Below are 15564 nucleotides of genomic sequence, written 5' to 3'. Positions count from 1 at the left end.
TTTTGATTTTGTTTGTTTGTGTGTGTGTGTGTGTGTGTGTGTGTGTGTGTGTGTACGTGTGTATGTGTTATCAGCAACAAGTATCCAAAACCCAAAATTTTATTTTTCAGAAACAAGTGAGTGAATAAAGTTATGTAAGAATATGTCTTTATAAGGCTCTCATACAGTAAAAAGCATATCCTGATTGTTCACTTCCTTTGATAGATGTGAATGGGCATGAGAGTCTTTCTCAAGCAAAGCAGCAAGGCTCTGTGCTTTTTGTCCTTGACTGGATGTGTGATTAAAGCTCGATTTGTTTTCTTTCTGCTGGTCCTATTTCCACATGAATGATTCCTCAAGTAAATGTGCGCACTCAAAAGTAATTCTTCTCAGAACATGGATTGCAAACCACCTTAAACTGAAAGAGGGTCATGGAAAAATCAAAATGTATTTTTGAATAGAAATGGGTTAACCTCCTTCCAATAGGCTGACGATGTAATTGCTTTGCATGGTTTATCTGTTAGAAAATATCTGTTCACACTGGTCAGCACTGAAGGTTACATGATATTTAGCTTGTTCATATTTCCAGAATAAAAACTGCTCCAATTATGCATGTACTATCAAATATACATCTATTTTTTCTGATCTTATGACCAATAAAGCAATTGTCACAATATACGTTTTAATATTTGTGGCATAATAACAGACAAGTGGCTTCTGATGCTGTGTCCTAGTAGGAGGACATTGTCATAAGTCCAAGTCCAGAAATGACTCTATAAACACAATAACACTAACATTGATGTACATGGTACTTAAGTGTATCTTTGAATGGGGGCTCCCTGGGTTTTCTCTGGCATAGTATGCTTGGGGTTATTGAAGGGAATGCATATAATCCAATGACCATTGAAACATCTCACATCAATGAGTTTATATGAATGCGAATCTGTTTGGAAACAAGTCTTTCCTTTTGGACACTTTTACATTTTCTTAAATAGAAAAACTTGAAGATACCATTTATATTAGTAAACCACTTTGTACAAGTACATGGTTAAAACTAACTTGGCCCGTTTTTATGTCTCTCTAGCTGTCTGCCTCTCTTTCACTCTGTGTGTCTTCGTGTACATGTGAATGTGTGTATGAGCATGCATGCCACCATGCGTGTGCATACATTTATATGATACCAGTACTTGTATTCCGAGGTGTATATGTAGAGGCAAGAAAATGACTTTCTCTAATTCACTTTTGCACCTTCACATCATTTACTATGGCTTGAACTCAGTTCTCCAGAGCTGCAGGCAGAAGCCTTGACCCACTGAATACAGATCCCCTGACTCACACATTTGTTACAAGACCATTTTTTGAGCCAGAGAAAAAGGTGGTGTGAGTGTAGGTAGATAGATTTTAAGAGCACATCAGCTAGAGCTCTCAAGCGATTTTGGGTTCACTGCAGGCTGAATAGTTGTAACTGCCAACTTGACACAAACTCAGATCACTCAGAAAGAAGCTTCAGAGAGGAAACAGCTAAGTCTGGTTGCCTGTAGGCACAGAGAAGATTGTCTTGTTTTTTGGTGGGTGTTACTTATTGTGCCCTAGCAGCAGGTTCTTTACAGTACAACAGGAGAAAAAACTAGTGGACACAAGCAAACAAACAGGCAAATAAGAAAGCACGGATGTATCTCTCTATGCTCTTGATTTTCAAGGTGAATTACTCCTTGATCTCTGGCCTTCACTTCCTGCCAGTTATGGAGTTATCAGTCAAATGTACCCTTTCTTCTCTAAGCTACATTTCACTTGGATATTTTTTTTTTCAGCAACTAAAATGAATCTAGAACAAGTACTTCCTTGAAAAATGAAATTAGTGCTTTTCTTTTTCTTTGTCAAACAATACACTTAATATGAACTTCTCATTTTCATCATCTTCATTCAGCATGTTTCAACCTAATTTTAAGTTTCAGTTAATAGTTGGGCTGGAATTGCATTCACCTTTAGAAAACAATTGTTCTATGATTATAGAAACTCATGTTAAAAGAAAATTTATGAGACGCAGTAGAGAGAATTCATTCTAAATATATTCTTACTACATTTCTTAACATTGACAAAGAAACCAATGTTTTACTTGCTTAAATCTTATATTATTTCTTATAATGCTTCACTTAATATCATATGCATCACTTATAAAGATAATAGTTGAATATATATTATACTATGTTTTTACAGAGATCTACTTTAGAAATATTATGTATATATTTTATAGGTGTTATTAAAAATAACACAATCATAGTTACATTTGTTCAGTTGTCTAAGTGTCAGAAATGGAGATTGTAATGCAGAAAACACCTGGACCCTTAGGTTTACAAACTGTTTGATAAATACAAAGTGATATATACAAACACAGTGCCTTGTAAACACAGGTAGCAAAGATGGACTCAGTAAGTTATATTTGTATATTTGAATGTACATATATATATATTAGAGTGTACATATAAATATAACAATAAATAAATATATTGCTTTGAGAGAGGAGTTAAACATAGAAATAGATGAAGGGGGGAGGCCTGGAGGACCTGTGCAATACAACATAAACAGGCATGTCATAATAATCCTAAGGGCAACTAAGTAACACAAAGCACTTTTAGAAAAAACTCTGTGATTGAACCAAAGACCCCGTCATTGAGAGGGAACTAATTCTTGGTACAGGAAGCATAGCTAACAACCCAGCGATTAGTGAAATCATTGGCATAGAAGAGAACATGCAACTACTGCTTTACTAAAACAGAATAATCTAGCTTCCCTTAAGGCACAGGTTAAGTGTAGCTGTCACCACTCATCATGAAAACTTCTCTTTGCAGCAGATGGGAGCCATTGCAGAAAGCCACAGCCAATCAAAATGCAGGCTTCTGGAGACTAGTTCTAATAGATGAACTTGGGTATCAAACCCTTCGCTAAAAGCTCAGGAAAAATTACATAGGAGAAGACAAAAGACTGTAACTGACATGAGATCAGAAAATTTACAGTGAGGCAAATAAGAAAGAATACATATATTTTGTATGTATTCATACTTTTAGACTCTAATACATTGTTGTGTGTGTTATATACATTAACTGAATATCTTATATGCAATATATAATTCATAAGAAACTATTATAACTATTGTCCAGGTTGCATCCAGTTTTACATGTACTTTGGGCTTGTTGTAACTAGTAAGATCTTAATGCACACTATCAAACCTTAAGAAAGAAAGCCAAGCAATGCCAAAAATGTATTCATATACTTTTGTGCAAAAATGCTTAAAATTTGTACATTTATCTTTGTTTTTTAAAATAAATTTCTTCAATAAAAAAAGAAACTATTGTACACTTACATAAAATTTTATAAATACCTTAACTCCTGAACATAGCGAATCTGTAGAGGTTCAATAGAAACGTTAAGCATTTCAGTGTGTTAAGTGACTCACTGCATGAATAATCACAGAACTTGCATTTGGAAAGCTTTGAAGTTGTTTCATTTAGGCAATCGAATCTGACTGAATCAGGAATACTTGAGAAATGATGAAAAAATCCACTGATTATTCCAAGTCCAGAAAAATAAAGAACTAATATAAGGCCACCAGTAATGTCATTGTTTTTTGATAGCAGAGAGATATTAAATGGCAAATGATTCCTTAACTTTGGAAATTTCAGTTTGTGCTTAAAGAACATATAGTAAAGCTAGTATATAGTTTTAAACAAAAGATTTATAGCAGAAGAATCTTTAATTTGACTTTAATCTAGAAGTAAAATTGTATATTTGTGTCTTCTTTTTACAAATATTAAGACTTGGTGAGTTTCTGAAATATTAGTTTTAAAAGGATTTTTATACACAAATACACTATAAATTTAAGTCATATTTCTGTTTGAAAGCTTATAATCTCAACTATCTAACAAATTAATGAACTGCTTAACATAAAATTTATATATAAAAATATTTTCAGTTTTGCTCATACCAAGATTAGTTATTATTTATTATATTACCATATTTTATTAGGTTTGGTGCATTTTAAGTTATCTAAAAACAATTTATGTTCTAATTCTCTTCATATTTTTTTATTAATCATTAACACAAGCCCCCATTCCATCTGCCCTCCCCCACTTTTTTTTTTGCCTCTATGAGCATGATTCCTCATGCGCACACCCACTTCTTCCCCACCACTCTAGTATCCCCCTACACTGGGGCATCAAACCTCCACAGGACAAAGTGACTTTCCTCACAGTGATGTCAGACAAGGACATCCTCTAGGACCTATGGCTCTGAGGCCATAGACCTGTCCCTGTACATCCACTGGTTGATGGTCTAGTCCCTGGGAAATCTGGGTGATCAGTCAGCCTTAATTTTTTGTCCTATGTTGTTAAAAATCCTCCTCCCTCCTCCAGTTCTTTTGTCAGGTCCCCCAACAGGGTCACCGGGCTCAGTCTGATGGTGGGTTGACTGCTAGAATCAACATCTGCATTGGTCAGGCACTAGAAGAACCTCCCAGCAAACAGCCACATGAGGTTTCTGTCAGCAAGTGCCTCTTGGCAACTGCAGCAGTGTTGGATTTTGATGTCTACAGACAGGATAGATCATGGGCGTCAGTCCCTAGATGTCACTACGTTCAGTCTCTGCTCTATATTTTGTCCCTGTACTTCCTCTGAAGAGACATTTCTGGGTTAAAAACTTGGAGACCTAGATTTGGGGTAGTGCCTATCTACTGGAGGTAGTCTCTACAGCTTCTATCTTTGTTTTCCTACATATATCCCCATTGGGACTTGGGATCCTATGGCTTTCCTGGAATTTCAGACATGCAGTGACTATACCCAGTTCATCATCTCTCACTGCTACTTATTTTTGTTTGAGTTTTTAACCCCCTGTACCTCTCTCTTTTGACCTCTCCAATACCTCATCCTGCCCCAGTTTTCCCACCCCTTCTCACTCCCTATCATGTCCCTGAACCCTTGACCTCCAAATATAATGTTGTTTGCCCTCTATGCATGATTAAAGAATCTACATCCTGGTCTTCCTTCCTCCTAAACCTCATGTAATCTGTGAAATGTACTATGGACATTCTGAACTTTTGAGCTAATATCTACTGATCACAAGTACATAGAACCTGTGTTCTCATGTGTCTGAGTTACCTCACCACTCAGGATAATATATTCTAGTTTCTATTCCCCTGTGAATTTCATGAAGTAATTGTTTTTAATAGCTGAGTAATACTCCATTAGGTAAGGTAAATATACCATATCTTCTGCATCCATTCTTCTGTTGGGGGACATCTGGGTTTTTTTCCAACTTCTGGCTATTATAAATAAGGCTGCTATGAATATAGTGAGCATGTATCCTTGTTATAAGTTAGAGCACCTTTTGGATATATGCCCACTAATGGTATAGCTGGGTCTCCAGTTAGAACTATTTCCAATTTTTTGAGGAACAAGCAGATTGATTTCCAAAATGATTGTAACAGCTTACAGTTCCATCAACAAGAGGAGTGTTTCTTTTTCTCCACATCCTCACCAGCATCTGCTGTCACCTGAGTTATTTATCTTAGCCAATTTGATTGGTATGAGGTGAAATCTCAGGGTCATTTTGATTTGAATTTTCATGATGACGAAGGATGTTAAACATTTCATTAAATACTTCTTAACCACTTGAGATTCCTCGGTTGAGAATTCTTTGTTTAATTATGTACCCCATTTTTAATATGATTATTTGGTTTTCTGGAGTCTTACTTTTTGAGTGCTTTGTATATATAGAATATTAGTCCTTTAATAGATGCAGGGTGAGTAAAGATCTTTTCTCAATATTTGGGTTTACTAGGATAAATGGGCTGAGAAATAGATTAGAGAAATGACAACCTTTAAAATAGTCTCAAATAATATAACAAAATCTTGGTCTGACCTAACTAGCAAGTGAAAGAGAACTTCTGGGGCTAATTTCTCTCCCTAACCTCAAGCTGTACTACAGAACAGTAGTGATAAAAAACAAAAACAAAACAAAAATCCAGCATTGTATTAGTAGAGAAACAGACCTATAGTAGATCATAGAATTGAAGACCAGAAATAAACCTGCACATCTATGGTATTTGACAAAGAAGCTAAAACCAACCAGTGGAACCAAGATAGCATTTTCAATAAACAGTGATGGTTCACTTGCTGGCTAGCACGTAGAATGCAAATTTATCCATTCTTATCTCCTCATACAAAGCTCAAGTTCAAGTGGATCAAGGAATGTCACATAGAACCTTATGCACTGCAACTAATAGAAGAGAAAGTGGGGTAAAAAGCCACAAACATATGGACACAGGGGAAATTTTCCTGAACAAAACACCAATAACTCATGCTCTAAGTTCAATGATCAACAAATGGGATCTCATAAAGAAAGCTCCTGTAATGCAGAGGTCACTGTCAATAGGATAAAAATTGATCTTTGAAAATTTCACACATGTATGCATATAATGTGTCAAGATCTCATCCAGTCTTCTTTTCTCCAATTAGTTTCTTGGGAACTTCTATCATTTTTTTCCCAAAGTCCATGCATTTTATTTTTATATTTTTACATTTATAACTATACATATATTCCACTGTTTTGATGTAGTTATAGCCACATGATTGTGGATTCATTATAGTACACACAATCTCCACGTGATTACATCTCCAAAGAAAAGCGACTTTTCTCCTATTTGATATTTAGTATATGTGTTGTAGTGAGCAACACAAAAATTTCTAATCATTTTTATTACTGATTTGATGAGAATATTCAAATTCCTTCTGTTCCAACATACTTGGAATATATGATGCTGCACTCAAACCTATCCTTCTTCTGGAGTTGTGACATTATACCATTTAATAGTTACCCTCTCACCTCATCCTCCACAGCTTCTTTTGGCTATTGTTCTATTTTCTATTTTTATGTTAATAGGTGTTTCTATTCTCCATGTAAAATCAAATCATATAGAAATTTCTTTCTGTACCTGGCTTATTTAATTTATCATGAATTGGAAATAAAGTAAAGTTTATCCAGAAAGGCAAACATATCTTGTTCTCTCATCCTTCTCTCTCTCTTACACACAAACATATATATATATAGTATATATATATATATATATATATATATATATATATATATATATATCACAAATATATAATGCATCAAAACTGATAGATTTCTGTATGAAAATTAGAATTACTATAATAAGTAGAAAGCTATATATATATAACTTTCTTCCAAATAACTGACTTCCAAATGTTGCCTTCTGTCCTTTGTATATGTGTCATTCCAATGAATTCCTTTACTAAATGTATTACATTTATACATGAGTATACACATATGTATAAAACACTTATAATTGCTTAAAGTAAAATAAGAAAGAGAATATTAAGGGTGGTAGAGTTTGATCATGCCATGAGATTTGGAAGTAGGGCAAAGGATTTAGCAAAAACTAATTATGTAAAAAGATGCTATGTTAAAATCTCCTCCCATGTAAACTAATTAAGCATATAATGAATATAATGATTGACATACTCTATATAAGCAGATAACTCTGGTCATAGAAGTCATATGTGATCAAATAAGAACCTCAGGGTTATTTGTAAAATACATATTATAGGTTGGTCAAGAGATATTCTAAATATGACCAAATAACACACACTATTCCAATCACATTTGGATGTTTCAACAACTGATAGCAAGAAGGTTTTTAAGTCTTCATATAATTTGACTGTGGAGCTTAAGGAAATTAAGCTACATAATAAATGCTGGGGGAAAAGACGCATCAATAGTCTGATATAGCTATGGCCCCTTCATTCTAGAATAACAACCCATTAGGCATGATGTGCCAACAGGTGAAATATTGGAATTACTATAATGGGGTACCCTATCACTTTCTAATTATATGTGAGGCATACTCTACAGAAGGGAGTTTATTCCTGATACTGTGAACTTGTTCAACCTCCCATACCTTGTGAGGCCATAGATATTGGAATAGATCTACTAATACTTTTGCTCTGCTTCATGAACTAATTAAACTGTCACTCATGAATACGTGAACTTTCCTCACTAAAAAGACATGAAAATTGAAGAAATAACTTTCTCATAAGTTCCCCTTCTCCCAAGTGTCCCTCTTTTCAGTAATGTCAAGTAAAGGAGAAAATAAGATGGGATTACATACATATATAAAATATTCAAATAATAAATGTAATTTATCATAAGAATGATACAAATTTTATTCAAGTAGAAAACCCTGACTTCAATGCCAAGTCTATAGTGGTAGTTTTACAGAGTCAAACATTGAGTAGAGTCAAATAAAAGCTGAATATAAATCAACATAATATACAATACTTATGTGAATTTAAAATGAGCAAAATAGTCAACTATACAGTCTCAGTAATTATGACAATTGTGTGAAAATACTCAACATCAATAATTATGGAATATGCATTCAAATCCTGATGTGACTTGGAATCATTCCAATTATAGCATCTACTATTAGATAGTTAAGTCTAAAAATAAAAATAAGGAACAAAAGAAAAAATACTTCAACCACTTAATAGCTTAATTATTTAATTTATTATGATTATATTGAACAATAAAGAACTTTGAAATAACAAAAGAGATAATTACACAGGCATAAACACAGAGACAGACACACACATCACACGGGGAGGGGGGTAAACTGACAAAATTAGGTACAAAAATAGAATTCTTTTCTATTGTGAGGAGCATACACTCATTAAACCACAATGGAAAAAACATCAGTATTTCTCAACAGGTAAAAACAGAGCGATCCATCATCTGGTAAATCTGCTAATGAGCTAATGTTCAGGGTTTTTTAATTGGTTATAATTTTATTGAAATTAGTAAACACATAGAAATAAATTATTGGGTTGACACAACTTTTAACATTTTTAGACATTAAAATCTTATAAATGTGGCAGTAGTTGACAGTATAAATAGATGAGATTTTGTATTATTATTTGTTGACTAAAAAAGCAAAGGAATATTTATTTCAAAATAGCCATTAAATTGATTTATTTTTATTTCATGTGAACTCAAATTTGTATTGGGTTTTGGTTGAATTAAGTAGTTTTCAGTTCCTCTGTTAGCAATCCTATTCAAGTGTTCTTAAATTTGAGCATTTTTAAGAGAAAAGATTATATGTGTAGTCTATTTTCTTGTTTGTTTTCTTTCAAGTGTACACTATATTCCCCCCTAGTATGTTAGAAGTTGGATATCTTTCATACACATTGCTAGGATTCTGTTCTTCTTGGTTCATAATATTCATACTGCAAGTTATATGGGAGGGAAAATGTCAAATCATGTAATTATTCACTAAAGATTATACATGACCTGTACTTCAGTGTGTAGATACTAAACACAGCATATCATGATACTAGGCTTTGGAAATTACATTTATCTACACCAGTACAGATTTTTAAGCAGACTATTAAATATTAAATTATTTTGTACACCAACAGGAAGAGTAAATATTTCAAAAACTTCTTACCTGTTATCAAATACAAAATTTATCCCATATGAAATACATTTAACACATTGTTATTAACAGGTAAGAAAATGACTTATGAGGAATTCTAACAACCATCTCCTGGTAAGAAGTGAGTACTTTTGCATCAATGCTCATGGGGGAATTTGGTCTAAAGTTCTCTTTCTTTGTAGGTTCCTTGTGTGGTTTTAGGAATGAGCACATTGTGTTTTCAAAGAATTAATAGGGTAGTATTCCCTGTTTCTATTTTGTGGAATAATTTGGAGAGTATTGATATTAGTTCTTCTATGAAGAAATGACAGAATTCTGCACTAAACTCATCTGGTCTTGGGCATTTTTGGGTTGGGAGGATTTTGATGGCTGCTTCTATTTCTTTAGGTGTTATGGAAGAGTTAAGATAGTTTATCTGATCCTGATTTAAATTTGGTACCTCCTATCTGTTTAGGGAATTGTCCATTTTCTCCAAATCTTTCAGTTTTGTTGAGTATAAGCTTTTGTAGTAAGATCTGATGAATTATTGAATTTCTTCAGTTTCTGTTATTATTATTATTATTCATTTCATTTCTGATTTTGTTAATTCAAATATTCTCTCTGTGTCCTCAAGTTAGACTGGCTAGGACTTTATCAATCAAAGAACCAGCCAAGGTTCATTTTCTCAATGCAGGGGAGTGCCAAGGTGCCTAGATGGGAGAGGTTGATTGGGAGAGAAAGTACCTTTATTGAGGGAATGGTAGGTAGAGAGGGGATGGAATTTGTGGAATGAATAACATCTGAATTTTAAATATAAAGAATATCCAAAAATAAATAAATATAAACAATATAAATAAGGATATCTTATAATTTCTTGAATAAACATAGAATTTTGTAAAAGTGATCCATACTTTGCAGTTTGTATAATTACCAAGTGTACCTGACATTCTCATTCCTAATCGATGTAATAGATGTGAGTAAATCACAATTTTTTTTTCAATCTCCATTATACATCTTACAAAAAGCTTAACTTACCAAGATATTTGAATTTGGAACAATCCCAAATGCCTTGCTAGTGATTTCTGACATCAATTTACACAATAATTATATAAATACAACCTTTCCACTGCTTTTATTTAAAATACCATTCTAAGAATCATTCAGAAGAAGAGAAGATAATGAGAAAATGTACACGTTCTCAGAGATAATAATATAGCATCTAACAGCAAAAGTAGTCAATCTGTGAGGGCAGTAACCTCTAGACCTACTTTGGACAGCAGTATATAATTTATTAATGACTTGTTTGAGAAATAACCTAACACGTATATGGCCTGATTTCTATTATGCTTTTTTAAGAATGCCTTAGCATGATAGGTGTTGAAATATTCAAATATGCTACTGTCCCTCAAGCAAATCATTTCATTCATCATTTTGGGAAATATAGAAAATTTTTGATAGTTTTCATATTAAGCTTTATGATGTTTTGAAATAAATTACATTATGTATATCTGGAATTTTTATTTATTTTGCATTTATAATTATATTCCTCTTTTTCTTTTCTTCTTTCCACCACCATCCCATATTTACTTTCTTATTTATGAGAGTTAGTATTGTAATACCCTCAAAGGACTTTGCCTAGGTGCACCATACCACTAAATACAACTTGAAATGGCGAGAGGTTTATTTTTATTGGATATGCATTAGGTTGCTCAGCCTCACAGGAGAGTCAACCCTTATCTGAAAAAGCATACATCTTTTATACCTTTTTTGTGAGGGGAGTGAACTCTTTTATTGTGATTGGTCAGCAAAGCAGCAGTATAAATTTAAACTCTTTGGTCAAAAAGGGGAGAGGAAGGGGGGAGAAACTTCAGCAGTAAGGTTGTTGACAATTTGCAGTTCTAATTGGAATTCAGTACAGGAAAGAACAGGGGAACTATTCTGAAAGCACTTATTATTATATTTATTTTTGTTTTGTTTTGTTTTGTCTTAACTCAGCTTGGTCAATATAGCCTGGTTATTCTGACCTGTCCACTAAAACTTTGTTTTTACATTTTTAATATCTTTTTCATACACTCTCAATAACTTTGAGGGGTTTAGGTTTATTTTTTCTCATTTTTTATTAGATACTCTCTATATATACATTTGAAATGTTATTACCTTCCTTCCCCCCCCCCCGCTTTCTTCCCTCCCACTTCCACTTGTCTTAACCAAGGCACTTATTCATAATCACCCTCGCCACCCCAATGCCTTGGCATTCACCTACATTGGAAAAACATGCGCTCCCTGGACCAAATGCCTCTTCTCAAATTGATGCCAGACATTGCTGTCTTCAGCTACATATGCAACTGAAGCCATAGGTCTCTTAATGTGTGCTACTGATTGGTGTTTTAGTCCATGGGAGTTTTGGAGAGTTTGGTTGGTTAATAATGTTGTTCTTCCCATGAGGTTGCAACCCCTTTTAGCTAGATCAGTCCTTTCTTTATTGGGTCCCTTCATTCACCTTTAGTCCACCTTCATTGGGGTCCTTATGTTCAGTCTGATGGTTAGCTGCAAACATGCTCAGCTGAATCGGTATGACTCTCAAAGAGCCCCTGAAGAATCATCTCTATCTGGTTCCAGCCAGTTAGTACTTCTTGGCATCAACAATAGTGCTTGGAATGGATGGCTGATTATGGGGTGGAAGCCGAGGTGAGGCAACTTCTGAATGATCTTTTCTTCAATCCATGTTCCTCTATTTGATTTTGTATTTTCTCTTGTGAGACTTTTCTTCTTTCTTCTAAGGACTGAGGCATTCCCATTTTGGCCTTCATTCTTTTTAAGCTTCATAAGGTCTGTGAATTGTTTCTTGGGTGTTCAGAGGTTTCTGGGGCTAGTTTCTGATCATCAGTGAGTGAATATCTTGTGTGTTCTTTTGTGAATGGGTTACCTATCTCAGGATGATAGTCTCTATTTGAATACATTTTACCTAGGAAGTTCATGAAGTCATTGTTTCTAATAGCTGAGTAGTTTTCCACTGTATAATTGTACTACAATTTCTCTATCCATTCCTCTGTTGAAGGACATATGGGTCCTTTCCAGCTTCTGGCTATTATAGATAAGGCTGCTATAAACATGGTGGAACATGTGTCCTTTTTATGTGTTGGAACATCTTTGGAGTATATGCCCAGGAGGGGAATAACTGGGTTTTCAGGTAGTACTATGTCCAATTTCCTTAGAAACTTCCAGACTGCTTTCCAGAGTTATTTTACCAGCTTACAACCCTAACAACAATGGAGGAGTGTTCCAATTCACATCCTCACTAGCATCTGCTGTCATCTGAGTTTTTGATCTTACCATTCTGACTGGTGTGAGGTGGAACCCAGGGTTGTTTTGATTTGCATTTCCCTGATGACTAGGGATGTTGAGCATTTTGTTAGGTGCTTCTCAGTAATTCAGTATTCCTTGGTTGAGAATTCTTTGTTTCCATCTGTACCCCATTTTTAAACAGGATTCTTTGATTCCCTAGAGTCTAGCTTTTTGAGTTCTTTGTATATATTGGATATTAGCCCTTTATCAGATGTAGGATTGGGAAAGATCCTTTTAAATCTGTTTGCTGCCTTTTTGCCTCTTGACAGTGACTATAACTTTATACAAAGATTGCAATTTTATGAGGTCCCATTTGTGAATTCTCTTTTTTAATTATTTGTTATTTTACAACTTTATTTACAAAACAAAGATAAATATACAGATTTTAAGCATTTTTGCATAAAATTATACAATACATTTTTTCAGTACTTTTTTCGATTTTAAAATAATTTTTACATAAAATTATATGAATATATATTTTTAGTCATTACTTGATCTTTTAAAAGGTTTGATAGTATGCATTGAAAACTTAATAGTTACAATGAGCATAAAGTACATGTAAAAAATGTAACATGGAAATAATCAAAGTTTTCTTGTTGTGTACAGATTTTCTTTGTTTTGTTTTGTTTTGTTTTCTTTATTTCTTGGACTTCATACAGTCTGTGAGTTGTTTCTAGGGGAGTGAGAGCCTCTGGGGTTAGCATCCCACTATCAGTGACTGCATATTATGTCTGTTATTTGGTGACTGGGTTATCTCACTCAGGATGATATTCTCTAGATGCACCCATTTTCTTAAGAATTTGGTTAAGTCATTGTTTCTGGTGGCTGAGCAGTATTCCATTGTGTAAATGTACCACAATTTTTGTATCCATTCATCTTCTGAAGGACATCGGGTTTTTTCCAGTTTCTTTCTATTATAAATAGAGCTGCTATGAACATTGTGGTGCATATATCTTTGTTGTGTATTAAAGTGTCTCTGGGATATATGCCCAGAAGTGGAATAGCTGGGTCTTCAGTTAGTACTATATCCAATTTTCTGAGGTATCGCCAGACTGATTTCCAGAGTGGTTGTATTAGTTTGCAACCCAACCAACATTGGAAAAGTGTTCCTCTTTCTCAGAAACCTCGCCAGTACCTGCTTTCATCTGAGATTTGGATCTTGGCCAATCTCACTAGTGTGAGGTGGAATCTCAGTGTTGTTTTGATTTGCATTTCCCTGATGGCTAAGGATGTCAAGCACTTCCTCAGATGTTTCTCAGCCATTCGATGTTCCTCAACTGAGAATGTTTTGTTTAGCTCTGTACCCCATTTTTTAATAGGGTTATTTGATTCTCTGGTGTCTAGCTTTTTGAGTTCTTTGTATACCTTGGATATTAGGCCTCTATCTGTTGTGAAGTTGGTAAAGATTTTTTTGCATTCTGTAGGCTGCCATTTTGTTTTCTTGACAATGTCCTTCCCATTACAGAAACTTTGCAATCTCATTAAGTCCCATTTGTTAATCTTTGACCTTAGAGCTTGAGCCATTAGTGTTCTGTTCAGAAAATATTCTCCTGTGCCTATATGTTTTAAAGTTTTCTCTACTTTCTCATATAATAGTTTCAGTGTATCTGGTTTAATGTGGAGATCTTTGATCCACTTAAACTTGAGCTTTGTACAAGGAGATAAGAAAGGGTCTATTTTCATTCCTTTGCATGCTGAGTGCCAGTTGGACCAGAACCATTTGTTGAATAGGCTGTCATTTTTCCATTGAATGTTTACAGGTCCTTTGTCAAAAACAAGGTGACCATATATATGAGGGCTCATTTCTGGATCTTCTATTCTATTCCATTGATCCACATGCCTATTTCTGTACCAGTACCATGCAGTTTTCAGCACAATTTCCTTGTAATATAGCTTGAGGTCAGGGAGAGTGATTCCCGCAGATGTTTTCTTGTTGTTGAGGATGGATTTCGCTATTCTAGGTTTTTTGTTATTCCATATCAAATTGCACATTGGTCTTTCCAATTCCATGAAGAACTGGGTTGGAATTTTGATGGGGATTGCATTGAATCTGTAGATTGCTTTTGGTAAAATGGCCATTTTTGAAATTGTGATCTTTCCAATCCATGAGCATGGGAGATCTTTCCATTTTCTGAGATCCTCCTCAATTTCTTTCTTAGAGGTTTGAAGTTTTTGTTGTACAGGTCCTTCACTTGCTTAGTTAGAGTCACACCAAGGTATTTCATTGTTTTCGTGACTATTGTGAAGGGTACTTTTTCCCTAATTTCTTTCTCCACATGTTTGTCCTTTGAGTATAGGAAGGCCACTGATTTGTTTGAGTTAATTTTGTATTCAGCCACTTTGCTGAACTTGTTTATCAGCTGTAGGAGTTCTCTGGTGGAATTTTTGGGGTCACTTAAGTACACTATCATGTCATCGGCAAAGAGTGATGTTTTTATCACTTCCTTTCTGATTTGTATCCCCTTGATCTCCTTTTGCTGTCTAATTGTCCCAGCCAGGATTTCCAGTACTATGTTAAATAGGTAGGGGGAGAGTTGGCAGCCTTGTCGAGTCCCTGATTTTAGTGGGATTGCTTCAAGTTTCCCACCGTTAAGTTTGATGTTGGCTGTTGGTTTGATGTATATTGCTTTTATTATGTTTAAGTATGGATACTGGATTCCTGTTCTTTCCAGGGCTTTTAATATGAAGGGGTGTTAGAATTTGTCAAATGCTTTCTCAGCATCTAGTGAGATGACCATGTGATTTTGTTTTTTGAG

This window comes from Micromys minutus (genome assembly GCF_963924665.1).
Source record: "Micromys minutus genome assembly, chromosome: 7".
In the NCBI taxonomy this organism is placed as follows: domain Eukaryota; kingdom Metazoa; phylum Chordata; class Mammalia; order Rodentia; family Muridae; genus Micromys; species Micromys minutus.
This window is presented reverse-complemented; position numbering follows the sequence as displayed.